Genomic DNA, 14,547 nt, shown 5'->3' on the forward strand with positions numbered 1-14,547 from the left:
TCTGTGGTGGCGCCCACCCTCTGGAACAACCTCCCCCCAGAGTTACGGATAATAACAGACCTCCGGATTTTTCGTCGGGCCCTGAAAACCCATTTATTTCAACTAGCTGGGCTGGCTTGAGTCAAATTTTAAACTGATTTTAAATTGGAATTGTTTTAATTACGGCCAAAAGATTTAATTATTTTAATCAGTTTTTAGATTTTGTATGTTTTGTATGTATGTCTTGTTTTATTTTGGCTGTTCACCGCCCTGAGTCCTATATTGGAGAAGGGCGGTATAGAAATTTAAACAAACAAATAAATAAATAAATAAATAAATAAATAAATAAATAAATAGTTTTGTGGTCGCTCAAGAAATAGTCAGGCACGGGAAGGTTTTTGTGGCTCCCAGTGTTTTCTTTTCTGTGGGAAACAGGTCCAAATGGCTCCTTGAGTGTTTAAGGTTGCAGACCCTTGGTGTAGGGACAATGCCAGGTTTAAGCCTCCTTTCCAGGCAGGGCTAGGAAAGCTTTTCATATGAATCTCTGTGTATGCAGTACATACAATGTAATAACATTCAGCACATGCAGGATTAATCTGGAAGAACAATGGATATAGTATAAAGTGGCTTCCTGTGTTAGGTGAGGACATCATCTGGCTGACTTTGTCTGCTTTGAGAAAAGCCAGACCCAATTTCCATGTTTCCCCGAAAATAAGAGCCTGTCTTATATTTTTTTGAACCCTGAAATAAGCGCTTGGCCTTATTGCCATGCGCTCAAAAGCTCGATTGGCCTTATTATCAGGGGTTGTCTTATTTTGGGGGAAACAGGGTAGTACTTGGATGAGAAACCTCCAGGGAATTTAAGGACTGTAGGCTAAACTAGAAAGTTCATAGAACACTCCCAAAGAAGGCAATGACATGCAACTTTCATATTATCACCAAGAAAATTGCATAGATTCTGCATGGCCAGTAAGATCTGGTAGAATTGGCAGAGAAGGACTTACTGAAGAAGAGCCTAATGCTGGGAACAATTGAGGGCAAAAGAAGAATGGGACGACAGAGAATGAGGTGGCTGGATGGAGTCACTGACGCAGTCAGCATCAGTTTAAATGGACTCCAGGGGATGGTAGAGGACAGGAAGGCCTGGAGGAACGTTGTCCATGGTGTCATGATGGGTCGGACACGACTTCACGACTAACAACAACAAAGTTCCCAGCTACAAAGCACTGTCATATTGTAGGACCTGGAAGAAGCATCGTCTCCATAGCTGTGCCTATCATCTATGCCTTATGGAATCCTTATGGAAGATAATTGTAAATCAACATGGATTAGGATTATTTCACAAAATCTCTAACATTTTGGCTTCTCCAAGGAAATGTTCTTACTGATGGGCTGTGAGCATGCATTTAATACATGTAAACAATGCATTAAAGGCTAAGAAGTCCAACAGGGCCCATGAATGTTTACTTGAGCAATCACCCTTCTTCACAAATAAGTGAGATTGTTATATACTTTTTCTAAGCTTCAGATGGTATTAACTCCAGCACATTGTAATGCTCTCCCCACAGCAGTCTGTTGGGAGAACATTGCAATACAAAGAAGTCCCATATGAGCTGAGATTGTGCCCCTATGGACAAGGAGCCATTGAAACCACAGTTCATGTTCTGTTGTATTATATGTTCTATACGAATTCACAGACTCATTTTATAACTCCCGACCTGACAAAATATTCCGGAAATTCTGATCTCTTTTATGTACAGTTGTTACTGTCAGATTAGTATGATGCAGTTTCTTTGAACATAGTTAAATTCTGCTATACTATCTATAAAATTAGGCAGACATTGGCTGCCCATTGATGATCTCATCACTAACCGTAATATACTGTTATGTCTTGTCCTCCTGTTCTATTTTATTTTAATGTTTTAATTTTTCATTCTAGTTTGTAACCATAAACTAAGATTATAAAAGCTTGATTGATTCACATGACAAGGTTGCACAATAGGAGCCTTGGAAATGTTAAACCAACTCTCTGATTTTTCCTTCCATGTGAACAGTATATCTATATCTTATGTATGTCTTATGTTCTTTATTCTAGAGCATACATGAAACATTACAGTACATTGTCAAGCAGTTTATTTTTTCTACAAGCAGTAAACAAAATGCAGACTAGCCAAAGGGCAGAAACGATGTCTGTGAACACAAAGGAGGATAGAAAATGCAAGAGGCTGATTGATATGTTAGACACCAAGGATACAATACTATAACAACACAAGAAGCCAGAGGGTAGTTCTGAAGAACGTAATCAAAACCCAGATTCAGAAGGGAATAATGCATAATTGGTATGCTATCTAGTTTGCCTCTGAAAGTTTAAAAAAAAAAACACCATTGGCAGAACTGGTAAAGACTCCATGTTTAAAATTCCCAATTCTGCAGTTTATTCAATGCCTCACAAATGGCAAAAGTCTGGTCATGAACCTATGCCACAGACTTCCAAATCTTTAAAATTGTTTTTGGAATTTTAACATTTTCCTCTTGCTGTGCTGTTATAGATATTTCAGAAATATTTTCATTTTTCCTGGAGCTGGATGCTCCTTAGAGAATCACATGGCAGAAGGAAGTCAGAGACAATAACATGGAGCTTCAATTAAAAAAGAATCACCGAATACTAATGGGAAAGTAATTGAGCTAAATTGAAACATAATTGGAAAAATTATGTGACAAGCCTCAGTATAATACATTTTATTTTAATTTGAATCTAAGAGTTTATGCTAAAATCTTTAACTCTGTGAACGCAGTGTTCACCCAAAGGGATGTTTTCTTCTGGGGGTTTGGAGGTTAAAACCAAATTCTTCAGATAAAAGGATATTTTTAAAAATTTCTTTGGACCCTTCTAAATAGGATGTGGAAGTAGAGAAGGGTGTGTGGCAGGGGTGGTATTCACTTACCTTCGCTATCGGTTTGCAAATGTGAGCATGCACCTCCTCCATGCAGGCACAGAGCCTTCTGCGCATGTGCAGAGGGTAAAAAAAGGGATGTGATGACGTCCGGGCAGGTGGGCGGAGCCTCCCACTGCCGGCACTACTGGATTGCGCGATCCAGATAGAACCGACTGAATTTCACCACTGGTGTATGAGTAAAATAGCCAATGAAATGTGAATGCCACTCTGAATTTGTGCAGGAATGTGCAACTTGCAGCAACATGAAGAACACTCCAGGTTTTGGAAATATTCCAAAAATGAACAGGGCAGGGGTGAAATCCAAAATTTTTCCCTACTGGTTCTGTGGGCGTGGCTTGGTGGGCATGGCAGGGGAAGAATATTGCAAAATCTCCATTCCCTCCCCACTCTGGGGCCAGCCAGAGGTGGCATTTGCCAGTTCGCCAAACTATTCAAAATTTCTGCTACCGGTTCTCTAGAACCTGTTAGAACCTGCTGGATTTCACCCCGGAACAGGGGCAACTCTTCTTTTCAGGGATACCGGTTTTTGGTGCTTTTGAGTGCTGACTCCTGGTGACTATTTGTACATGTCCTTGCAGTTTTCTTAGCAAGACTTTGGTAGCAGTTTGCTGTTGCCTCTTTCCTAGGACTGGGAGAGGGGAACAGGGCCAAAGTTACACAGCTGGCTTCATGCCAAAGGTGGGCTTAGAACTCACAGTCTCTAGTCTGTTGCTTCACCATTAGACCAAACTGGTGCTCTCACTCTCTCTCTTTTAAGGGATCGAGAATCCTTCAATGCTGAATTCATAGACTAGATCACCGTGATGTCAACTAGAAGCCTCCTTTCCAAATCCCAATGGTTCATCAACTCATCCTCTACAAGTGCCAACCTCATTAAGTTTTATTTATGCTCTGTCTTTCTGGGTTTTAGAATTACATTTTTTTTCCAGACCGAGGGTCAGTCAGTGCAATCTGGCCAACCTGATGCACTTGAGTAGGCCACTAATCCAGGCAGGTCTGCCACATTTTTCCTTTCAGTCTTGCTCTTATGCTACTTTAACTATTTTCAGCTTTTTAATGTATGATCTAAGATCCTTGAGAGCTCCCCTTATACATGTTTTATTCAGGATAGTTTTCAGATGAGTTCTTTGCACACTGAGATGGTCAGCGAGGATTAGATAATTGCCAGGTTTGATTGTGCCATCCATTCAATTCACTGTCCTCTTGCCTACATTAACCTTTCCTTCCCACTGTTTCCAGCTCCTGCTTGCATATGCCTTCATTTCCATTCCCTTTCTCCTATTTTATCTGGGGAGGTATCACCATTCAGTTGGGCTTTCTGACACCTTGCCATTTGAGCTCTTGTCATAACAAAAATGTTCTCTGTCTGTTTTTATCCTTTAGCAAAGTCAGTGGGTTTGGTCACAGAAGGAGCTGCTGTGGAATATGTTACAGACCCTTTGGTCTCTCCTTGTAATATGAGACAGAGAAACAGAAGAAGTCATACAAGAAGCTTGGAGTTTTGCACCAAAGAGCTCAATTTAATTGGCTTGCCAGTAAAACACACACAAACACATAGAGACACACACAGAACACAGAACACACACACACACACACACACATTTAGAAAAGGGGCTCAATGTTTTCTGTAGCCATCCTGCCCCAAATGTACAAATGTTCACTTTTGTGAACAAAGCCCACTTAGAACATTATGTTTTATCTTGGCTGTGCACCGCCCTGAATCCCGCAGGAGAAGGGCGGTATAGAAATATAATAAAATAAATAAATAAATAAATAAATTATGAAGAATAAATACAGAAGATTCATTTACATGATGCCCTTCTTCGTTGTTGTACTTCTGTCTATTGAACTCCCAATTAGGATGTGAATTTTAGCACTCAAGACCTGGAATAAAAATTCAGTAGACCAAGGATGACTTCTATGAAAGCATTTGTTTCTGAGTTGTATATTACTCAAATTTAAGCTGCTGGCAAGCTTTGACACTTAATGGTATGACATTTATTTCTGGTTGGCAGGGTAGTTTCTAGTTAGATTGTCTGCTTGGTACATAAAAGATACTTGCTGTGGACTCTCAACATATACAAGGCATTTCATGGATAATAACTATAAGCTTTTGATCTTTTAGCAGCTGTAACAATTCTGCTGGTGCTTAGCTTAGGTCTCAGTCTTTTCCAGCTTCTTGTATTCCTTCATGCCTTTGTTGTTGTTTATACTCCATGATTACCACACCTTTATGAAAAACTTTAAAGGTATCAAATTATTACAACATAAAATCATAACCCATTCAAAGCCAGTTAAAACCTAAGCCAAACAGAAAGATCAACCTCATATTTTACACTCTTGTAGCATACTAAAAATGTGTGAACGTGTTTCCAAGCAACTAGCACCCTTAAAGCTCTGATCTTATCTTATTTTCAAAACCTTCAAATTCTTAAGATCATAAAACTGCCATTTTTTTTCCTGGGTGGGATTGGAAAGTGGAGGGAAGTGGCTAATAAGCTATCTTGCTCTTGAGATAGGAAAAGGATTAGTTTCAGGTTTGAGAAACCTTGACCCTCTGTTCTGAATCCATGGAGTGGCAAGCTGTAGCCATTTCATTTGGTGCTTTTCTCCTTTTTTTGTGCTTTCTTCTTTTATGCCAGCTTTTCCAATCTGGCCCCATCCAGATGTTTTGGGATTTCAGCTCCCATGTCAGCATTCAGCCAATATGAATCAAGTTGCAAGGTAATTATAAGAACTAAAGTCCAACTGGAAAGCCAATTGGAAAGCACAAGGTTGGACAAGTCTGCTTTAGTAATAAATGTGTAATGTAAGAGGTCTCTCTCTCTCTCTCTCTCTCTCCCTCTCTCTCTCTCCCTCTCCCTCCCTTTCTCTCTCTCTCCCTCTCCCTCCCTTTCTCTCTCTCTCTCTCTCTCTCCCTCTCCTTCCCTTTCTCTCTCTCTCTCTCTCTCTCTCTCTTTCTTACTTTATTTTTATGCCTAACTGTTGACATCTTTCTCTGCTTCCTGTTCCTTCCACCCTCTCTGTCCCCCCATAAATTTTCCAATCTAGGTTAGTTAGGCGAGCACTCAGCCTGTGCTTATCAAAATGAATCAAATAAAGTGGCTGCAGCACTTTTATTACTTACAAATGCCTTTGGGCTCCAGTGTATATGTAGGAAGCCTGCCTGTAAGCTTAGGTTGTTCTCTTTTAGAAATGGGGCTAAATAATACTAAGGTGAACAAAGATTAAGATTGAAATCACAATGGGCCATTTTCATCACAGGGAGCTGCTCACTTAACTGAATAGCCATCTGGTTTTGGGCTCCAGTGAGGAAAGATTTCCAGCAGGGCACAAAAATGGGGAGCTTTATGGCAGATGTTTTCTTGTTTTTTTACCAGCTTTCCCAATGTGGCACCCTCCAGATGTTTTGAGATTACAGCTCCCATGTCAATTTAGCCAATATGAATCAAGTTGCAAGGTAATTATAAGAACTGAAGTCCAATGCATCTGGAGGGCATAAGGTTTGAGAAGTCTGCTTTAGGGAATAAATATGTAGTGTAATAGGTATGTCTTCATCTCTCTGTCTCTCTATCTCTCCATCTCTCTATCATCTGTCTATCATTCATCTATCATCCATCATCTCTCTCTCTCATCTATTTATCTCTCTCATCTATCTATCTATCTATCTATCTATCTATCTATTTATCATCTATCTATTTCTATGCTACCCTAATCATGATTCAGGATGGCTTATTACCATTCAAACACATAATAGCAATAGCAATAGCTCTTATATACCACTTCATAGTGCTTTACAGCCCTCTCTCAGCAGTTCACAGAGTCAGCATATTGCCCCCAAGAATCTGGGTCCTCATTTTACTGACCTCGGAAGGATGGAAGGCTGAGTCAACCTTAAGCCTGGTGAGATTTGATCTGCCAAACTGCTGGCAGCCGGTGATCAGCAGAAGTAGCCTGCAGTACTGGACTTTAATCGCTGTGCCACTGCGACTCATAAAAATGTAAAATGCCTAATTGCAATAAAATAAAAGCAATTGTATATCTTGCTGATAAAAAATGCTAAGAGCAACCCCCCAAAGATCAAGATCAAAAATCCAGGGAGGACAGAATCTCTCTGTTCCTAAAAAGGGTGGGTTGGGTGCAGTCTATTCTGCAGAACTGGAGCAGCAAAAGAAAAGGCACATTTTCTGATCCCCACCAGGAAAATAAGATAGACAGATTCATTTTGGAGCAGACAAACCTTTGGGTAAAGAGTGGATTCATGAAGGACTTTATACATGATAATCAGTCTTTTGAAGTGTGCCTGGAGACCTATGGAAAACCAGTGCAGCAACTGGAAGAGGGGTATTGTTCTCCTGAATTGTTTTTTATCCTACTGTTTCATCCTATACCAACCAAAGGTTTGGAATAGTCTTCTAAGAACTATTCTAAGAACATTTTGCAAGTGTCCAAGTGTGAGGTGATAGGAAACTGACTGACTATAAGCAGAGCATCTAGTTCCAGAAATGATATGTATACCAGTAGGTGCACCAATTAAAGATGAGCTGGTCATGGCTTCCACCTGCTATAACAGCTGGAGCTATGGGTCTAAGAGAACCCATAGAGCATGGATTTGCTTCTTTATAACAGCAATGCCTTAGAGGGATTAAAATCTGTTTAGATCAATCTAGCTTTCAGGATCAATTAGATCTCCTGTTCAGCCCAAAATTGAGATGTACAATTGAATATATATGATTATTTTTTTTTACTTTGGACTGATGGATGACTATTCCCAGCAGATTCACAGAACTGTTAACGTAGCCCTGAGGCATTGGAGTGTTCATCATTCTGATTTCTCTTCTCTATTGAATGACCATCCAGTTAGGACAGGGCAGAACCATTGTAAAACAATCCTTCTAATTTCTAGGCCTTGCAGGGAGTGCAGGGGATAACATGATCAATGATATCAAAAGTCACGGAGATGGCCAAAAAGTCATTACAAGTTTCTATCCCTTTATTGAAAACACACTGCAGTCTGCCTCTGCCAAGGGAAGAACCCAGACTTACAAAGATTCAGATAATCCACTTCTTCTTGAGTCTTCTACTACTGAACTCCAACCGCTTCCTCCAGAACCTTGCCTCAAACGGGACAGATGGAAATGAGGTGGAAATAGTCTAAATTTGCCAGGTTTAAGGCATGAGGTACCACCTTCTTTTAGAGGCATTTGGAACCTCTCTAATCCAGTCTTCTCCCTGGTGGGTCTGAATAAGTCAGGAAGGGCAGGACTCCATCTCGTAAGTGGCAATGCTCATGCAGCCAATGACCTTGTCCACTTCCTTAATGTCCACAAAATCAAACAAATCTAAGATAATCAGGCAGGATGTCACTCCAGTCATCGCATCAGACTCTGCATAAGAAGTGTCAAGCTCTGGGTGAATATGAATGATTTTATCTTTAAAATGCTTCACAAAAAGGTCATAGCACCCTGCAGGGAAGTCTTCCTGCCTGCCAATCCCTTCTCTTCCTTCTGAACAGAGTAGCTGGATGGCATTTCAAAGAAGCAATGAGAGCAAAAAAGTACTGATGTTTCACTGCTTTATTGCCATAGTGTAGGCTCAGACTTAAGTTCCTACCAGTGAGCACTCAAATTCACTCCTTATTTTTCATAACTGTCACTCTAGGTATTTCCTCTCTAATTTTCTCTCCTGGGAGATAAAAGTTCCTTAGAAAACCAAAAAGCAGCCCTGGATTAAAAGGGAGGGCCATTCTTGTTGATTCAGAATTCAAATAGTCAGTGTGAAACACTGTGGAGTTGTCCATGTGATTGTTGTATAACTCCCCAAGTGTCATCCCTTCAAACTAAACACCTCAGGAAACAAACACCACAAGGATTACATATGTGCTGCTTTAATTTTATAGATTATAATACCAGAATCTTGTGGACCTGAGTTTTTCTCTTTGCTCTCTGTGATATCAAACAGAATCAAGGCAGGATTATTTTGAGCATTTTTTCTCTCATGCTTTCCCCATTCGCTGAATGATGTTTCTCCTCCCTTAATGGCTCCTGCATTCCTTCTGGTTATCTCTGCATTCCTCCATACACATACCCACTGGAAACCAATAAGATTCATTGGGACAAGCCAACTTAACTAGTTTCGCTATCAAAAACCTCAGAGTGACCATAGAATGATCCAACAAGGACCAAGAATGATGGAAATGTTCTCCTTCTCATCATCTTCTCATCACGAACCAATTACTCTGATGTAAAGATCAATGTCTGGTCACTTGTATGAGTTAGACTAGATATCCCATGAAGGCTATGACCTGAACTTTAGCTGACCCTGTCCTCAGAATATGAAGCTTGAATCACCCAGCATCAATACCTGAAGGAGAATCAAACCCCAGCCTAGAGATAAAAGTGGAAAGGATACAACAGGACAGCTAATATACAGGTAGTAATCTAACTGAGTCAAATCTGGTTGGAGAAGGTGATCTAGCAAGTACATAGATATCAAGCCACATAAGGCTTTATAAATCAAAATATTGCTGGTATTATGTCATTGTGTTAGACTCAACTCCTAATGGCTACCTAGGCACTTCAAGAAGGCAACAGTACAGGAGTTTCCTGATGTCTTTTTCTGGGAATTCATTGATTGTCATCCATCCAAATACTAACCAGACATGACCCTCTTTAGCTTCCAAGCCTAGACAAGGCCAACTGAGTACTGCCACTGACTGAAATTACAGCTGTATTTTTTTTTAATACAATACAGATAGAATTGGATTATGGTAATTCTTTGTCTGCATCTCTTTTTCTTTTCTTAGGTTGATATGACATGTTTTATTCACACGTACAAAGGGTGCCTATTTGGAGAGCACTTGCAATGTGTACTAAAAAATACTCAAAAAAGATAAAGCTGAAAATTTGGATTATAATGGTCCAACAAAATTCACTTGTAGAAAAAGGCAGACCTTAGTGGTTTTTCAAATATGAAATCTTGCTATTGATGCTGATTCACAATTACAGAAACAAACAACTTCAGTTAATCAATATGCCCATGTAAGTCTTTGTAGCTTGAGCTTTTTATAGGAAGAGAGGCAGCCAATATCTTTTGTAGGATTGAAAAGAACTTCTGTGAGGCTATTTCTCTTTGTGACACATACTACACAGTTGTAACACTAATCAAGGAATGGCTGACTGCCAGCATATAAATATGATCTGTATGCTTAATCTTTCCACAAGGTAAGAATGTTGGTCTCCTAATGAAACCCTCATCCCAGATTATGTATTTAGGCAGTCTCTATGTCTGCTTTTATGAAGCCTGCATTCAGTCACGGGTACAAAATCTCTATGTTGAAGGAAAGGTAGTCATCCATTATGGTAACTTAGGGAATTGGCATGGCTCCAGAATCATGGTAGGACTCATCTATTTCCCCCACTTCACTCCCATATTATACCTAGTGCTAATGTAGCAAGTGATTATTTTAATTGCAGGGGCATCTTTCAGAAGAGTCATAAAAAAAAGTCCAGAGGGGATGCAAGAGTGTGATCAAAGCCCATTTTAATATCTGCATTGCTCATGTTACATGTAAGTAGCTTCAGTTACAGGGTTGAGTCTACCCTTGATTTTATATATATATAAAATCCGAATAACCAAAGACCTATATATATATATATACACATACATACATACATACATACATACATACATACATACATACATATATATATATATATATATATATATATATATATATATATATACTCCTCTCACCAATGACTGTGGCAGCAGTGAGCATTTTGCTAAGATTCCCCCCCAATGTGGACTTAACCTTTGCTGTCTTATCCTTTCACTCTATAGTGCAATTGTGATAGTCCCACTTCTGAAAATAACTCCCTAGTTCCCTGCATTTTCTCTACAAATTCCCGTGGACTTCACAATTTTCCAAGAGAAAAAACATTGCTCTTTCTGCTATGAGCTCTGAATCTAGCAATATATTAGAACTTTGGTGAGAGTCCTGATTCTCTCAGCTATGTGGACTCATGTATCCCTTTTTCGTTAATGTCTAGAACCCCCTCCAGGATTGCCTCACTGACATTTCCTAATAAATTGCTGAGCTTCTCAGTTCCCAGCAAGAGAAATTAGACATAGCAAGGCCTTTGCAAAGAAACTACAAGCATTAAAACCACACCACATCAAAACAAAACAAAACAAAATACTCCCATTCAGAGAAACCGAAAAATGGGTCCAACTTCCTTTGTGTACTATTATGATATCATTGTCTTGGCTCCTATGGCTGCCAAAAAGAACAGTGAAAAGTGAAAGGGGTTCCAACTGCCCAAATATTGCCCACTGATGCCCACAATTAATCTGCTGCCCCTCATCATTCTGGAAGTAAAATAAAGCACAACTAACCACTTGAACCATTATATCTTAGTTTCCATTTAATTAGGTAAAGAATGGGTTGATTTGATTTATATGCCATTTTTCATTCAGGAACCTGTTATGTCCTTATAAGGACATCCGCCCTGATTGGCTGCTAGCCATCGGGCGGGAGATTTGAATCCCTGTCAAGGGGCGGTGCGTCTGCCAGGAGCGAATATAAGGAGAGCTCCAGCAGCATGCCAGCAGTCTTGTCTTGTTACTTTTGTAGCTAATAAAAGTTACTTAATGTATCGAGCTGGTCACGTCTTCATTTCCTGCGCCTGATCTAACACTGGCGACGAAGGACTAGAGAAGAGAACCTGAACAAGACTCATGGCACGATCACCCACCGAACTGAAGGCACGAAACCACAGCGACCCTCAGAATGGCAACTCCGCAAGCTCCGATTGCCGCACTGAACCCATTCGACCCATCCCGAGAGAAGTGGAGGTTGTACATGGTCCGATTTCGGCAGTTCCTGCGAGGCAATGGCTACCAGAACCTCGATGATGAGCGGAAAAGAGCCCTCTTCCTGGCTCACTGCGGATCGGACGTCTTGGAAATGGCGATTGACCTCGTGGCACCCAGGGACATTGAGGAGATGTCCTGGAACGACCTGCAAGAAGCCCTGCAGGAGCATTACGCACCCACAGGCACCCCAATCGCAAACAGGTTCACCTTCCAGCAGAGAAACCAGCGGGAAGGTGAATCCATCAAAGAATTTGTGGCAGCGCTTCGCCAAATCGCTGCCAACTGCGAGTTCGATAACGTGGACAACGCCATCCGAGACCATGTTGTTTTTGGAATGCGAGATGTGGGTCTGCAAAAGAAGTTCCTCAGCCGAAAGAGGATCCCACTCAAAGACGTCCTCGACGAAGCAACAGCGGCTGAAACATCCGAGAAGGCAGCCGCCGCGATGGTGAAAGCTAGAGGGATCCACAAGATCCACAAGTCGGGTCTGACCTCATCAGACGACTCAACCACGCAATCCGAGTCTGATGAGGAAAGGGCCGTACACAAGGTTTCCCGTCCCCCCAGGCGGGAAACCCCACAGCAGGGCGACCGGGGAGAACGATGCGGCAGCTGCAAAGGCGACCACCCCAGGGCAACCTGCAGATGGAGGGACGCGACCTGCCGCCGATGCCTGAAGAGGGGGCACATCGCCGAGGCCTGCAGAGCAGCAGATCCAGCCCCGGAACCGCCCAGACCACGATTCCACGAGAATCGCAAAGATAACCAGAGGACATCCAAACGGTCCTCAAACCAGTCCCGGCACGGGGAGGACGACTATCCCCGCAGCAGAACGGTGCACCAGACAACCATCGCTCACACAAGTGACGAGGGGACCACCAAGTTCCACGTGACGCTGATGGCGGAAGGGTCACCGTGCAAGATGGAGGTAGACTCCGGATCCGCCTACTCCATCATGGACTGGCAGCACCTACAGCAGCTGAAGCCATCCTGCAAGAAGACCCAGCTGAAAACCCCGAAGTCGAGGCTTGTGGACTTCAACGGAAATCCCATTGGAATCCTGGGCAGAACCACCATCCACATCAAATACAAGGACTTTAACGGAGAGCTGCCCATCACCATCGTGGAAAACAGCCAACCGAACCTGTTAGGAGTGGAGTGGTTTAAGCCGCTGGGGCTTTCACTTCAGGGCATCCATGAAATCCATAGGGACGAACTCGACACCGTCCTCGAAGAGTTCAAAGAAGTCTTCGATGGTAAGCTGGGGAAATTTGTGGGGAGGCCAATTTCCTTCAATCTGGACAAGGGAATCACCCCAATTAGGCTTAAGCCCTGCCGAGTTCCGTTTGCCCTGCGGCCTAAAGTAGACGAGCAGCTGGATAAGCTGATCGCCCAGGGCGTCCTGGAACCGATCGATCATGCCTCATGGGAGACCCCCATTGTGACCCCACTGAAGCATGATGGGTCTGTGCGCATCTGCGCCGACTACCGTTGTACCATCAACAAGGCGTTGGCACAGAGCGCATACCCAGTCCCAGTAGTGCAACACCTGCTGCATTCCCTGGGATCTGGCTCAATTTTCGCGAAACTGGACCTGGCCCAGGCTTACCAGCAACTGCCAGTGGATGAAAAAACGGCGGAGGCACAAACAATTGTCACGCACAGGGGGGCATTCAAATGTAACCGCCTCCAATTTGGAGTCAGCGCTGCCCCCGGCATTTTCCAATCTATGATGGAACGCCTTCTCCAAGGCGTTCCAGGGGTGGTGCCTTACTTCGACGATGTGCTCATCTCCGGTGACTCAAGAGCTCAACTCCTTGAAAGGCTCAGGCTTGTCCTGCAGCGGTTCAAGGCCAAGGGTTTGAGGGTCAGGCGGGACAAGTGCATCATAGGAGTACAGGAAGTCGAGTTCCTGGGCTATCTCATTGATAGCACGGGCATCCACCCCACCAAATCAAAAGTGGAAGCAATCCATGAAGCTCCAAGCCCAAAAAACAAAATGGAGCTTCAGGCTTTCCTTGGGTTGCTCAACTTCTACGCCATTTTCTTAAAACAGAAAGCCACAGTTGCTGAGCCACTCCACCGCCTGCTGGGGAAAGCGGCTTCCTGGAAGTGGGGCCAGGAAGAGGAAGCAGCATTCCGGGCCATCAAAGGACTATTGACGTCCAAGAGCGTTCTCATCCAATACAGCGAGACGCTACCCATCAAGCTGACATGTGATGCGTCGCCTTACGGGGTGGGGGCAGTTCTCAGCCACGAACTGCCCAATGGCTCGGAAGCCCCGATCGCTTACTTTTCGAAGACCATGTCCGGCGTAGAATGGAACTACAGTCAGCTGGACAAAGAAGCCCTGGCCATCGTGGCAGGAGTGAAGCGCTTCCACGAATACCTCTACGGAAGACGCTTCACCGTAGTCACCAACCACGAGCCACTCCTGGGACTCCTCGCAGGCGACCAACCCACCCCGACCTTCATGTCCCCGCGGATGACGAGATGGGCCATCTTCCTAGCCGGCTACTCCTATAGGCTCATGCACCAGCCAGGCACAGCCATAGTAAATGCCGACGCACTCAGCAGATGCCCATCGAAGAATCCAGTCGAAGACCCAGCCCCCACGCTCCACCTATTCCACATAGATGACGCCAGCTGTCCAGTCTCATCCGCAGATGTGGCCGTGCACACCCAAAAGGACCCCACACTCCGCCAAGTGAAGTCCTGGATCCTCAGAGGGTGG

The 14,547-nt window shown here is 43.1% G+C and overlaps 1 long non-coding RNA gene across 1 annotated transcript in view; it reads left to right on the top strand.

Annotated features, from left to right (window-relative positions):
• The first annotated feature begins 6,320 nt into the window (after nt 1–6,320).
• Nucleotides 6,321–14,547, top strand: part of LOC117671830 (uncharacterized) — a 56,925-nt gene continuing 48,698 nt past the window's right edge. Inside the window, exon 1 of the long non-coding RNA XR_004593020.1 lies at nt 6,321–6,396. This is a non-coding gene — a long non-coding RNA (uncharacterized LOC117671830). The remainder of the gene's footprint in view (nt 6,397–14,547) is intronic.

This window comes from Pantherophis guttatus, chromosome 1, assembly GCF_059756535.1.
Source record: "Pantherophis guttatus breed Tessera chromosome 1, ASM5975653v1, whole genome shotgun sequence".
Classification (NCBI taxonomy): Eukaryota; Metazoa; Chordata; class Lepidosauria; order Squamata; family Colubridae; genus Pantherophis; species Pantherophis guttatus.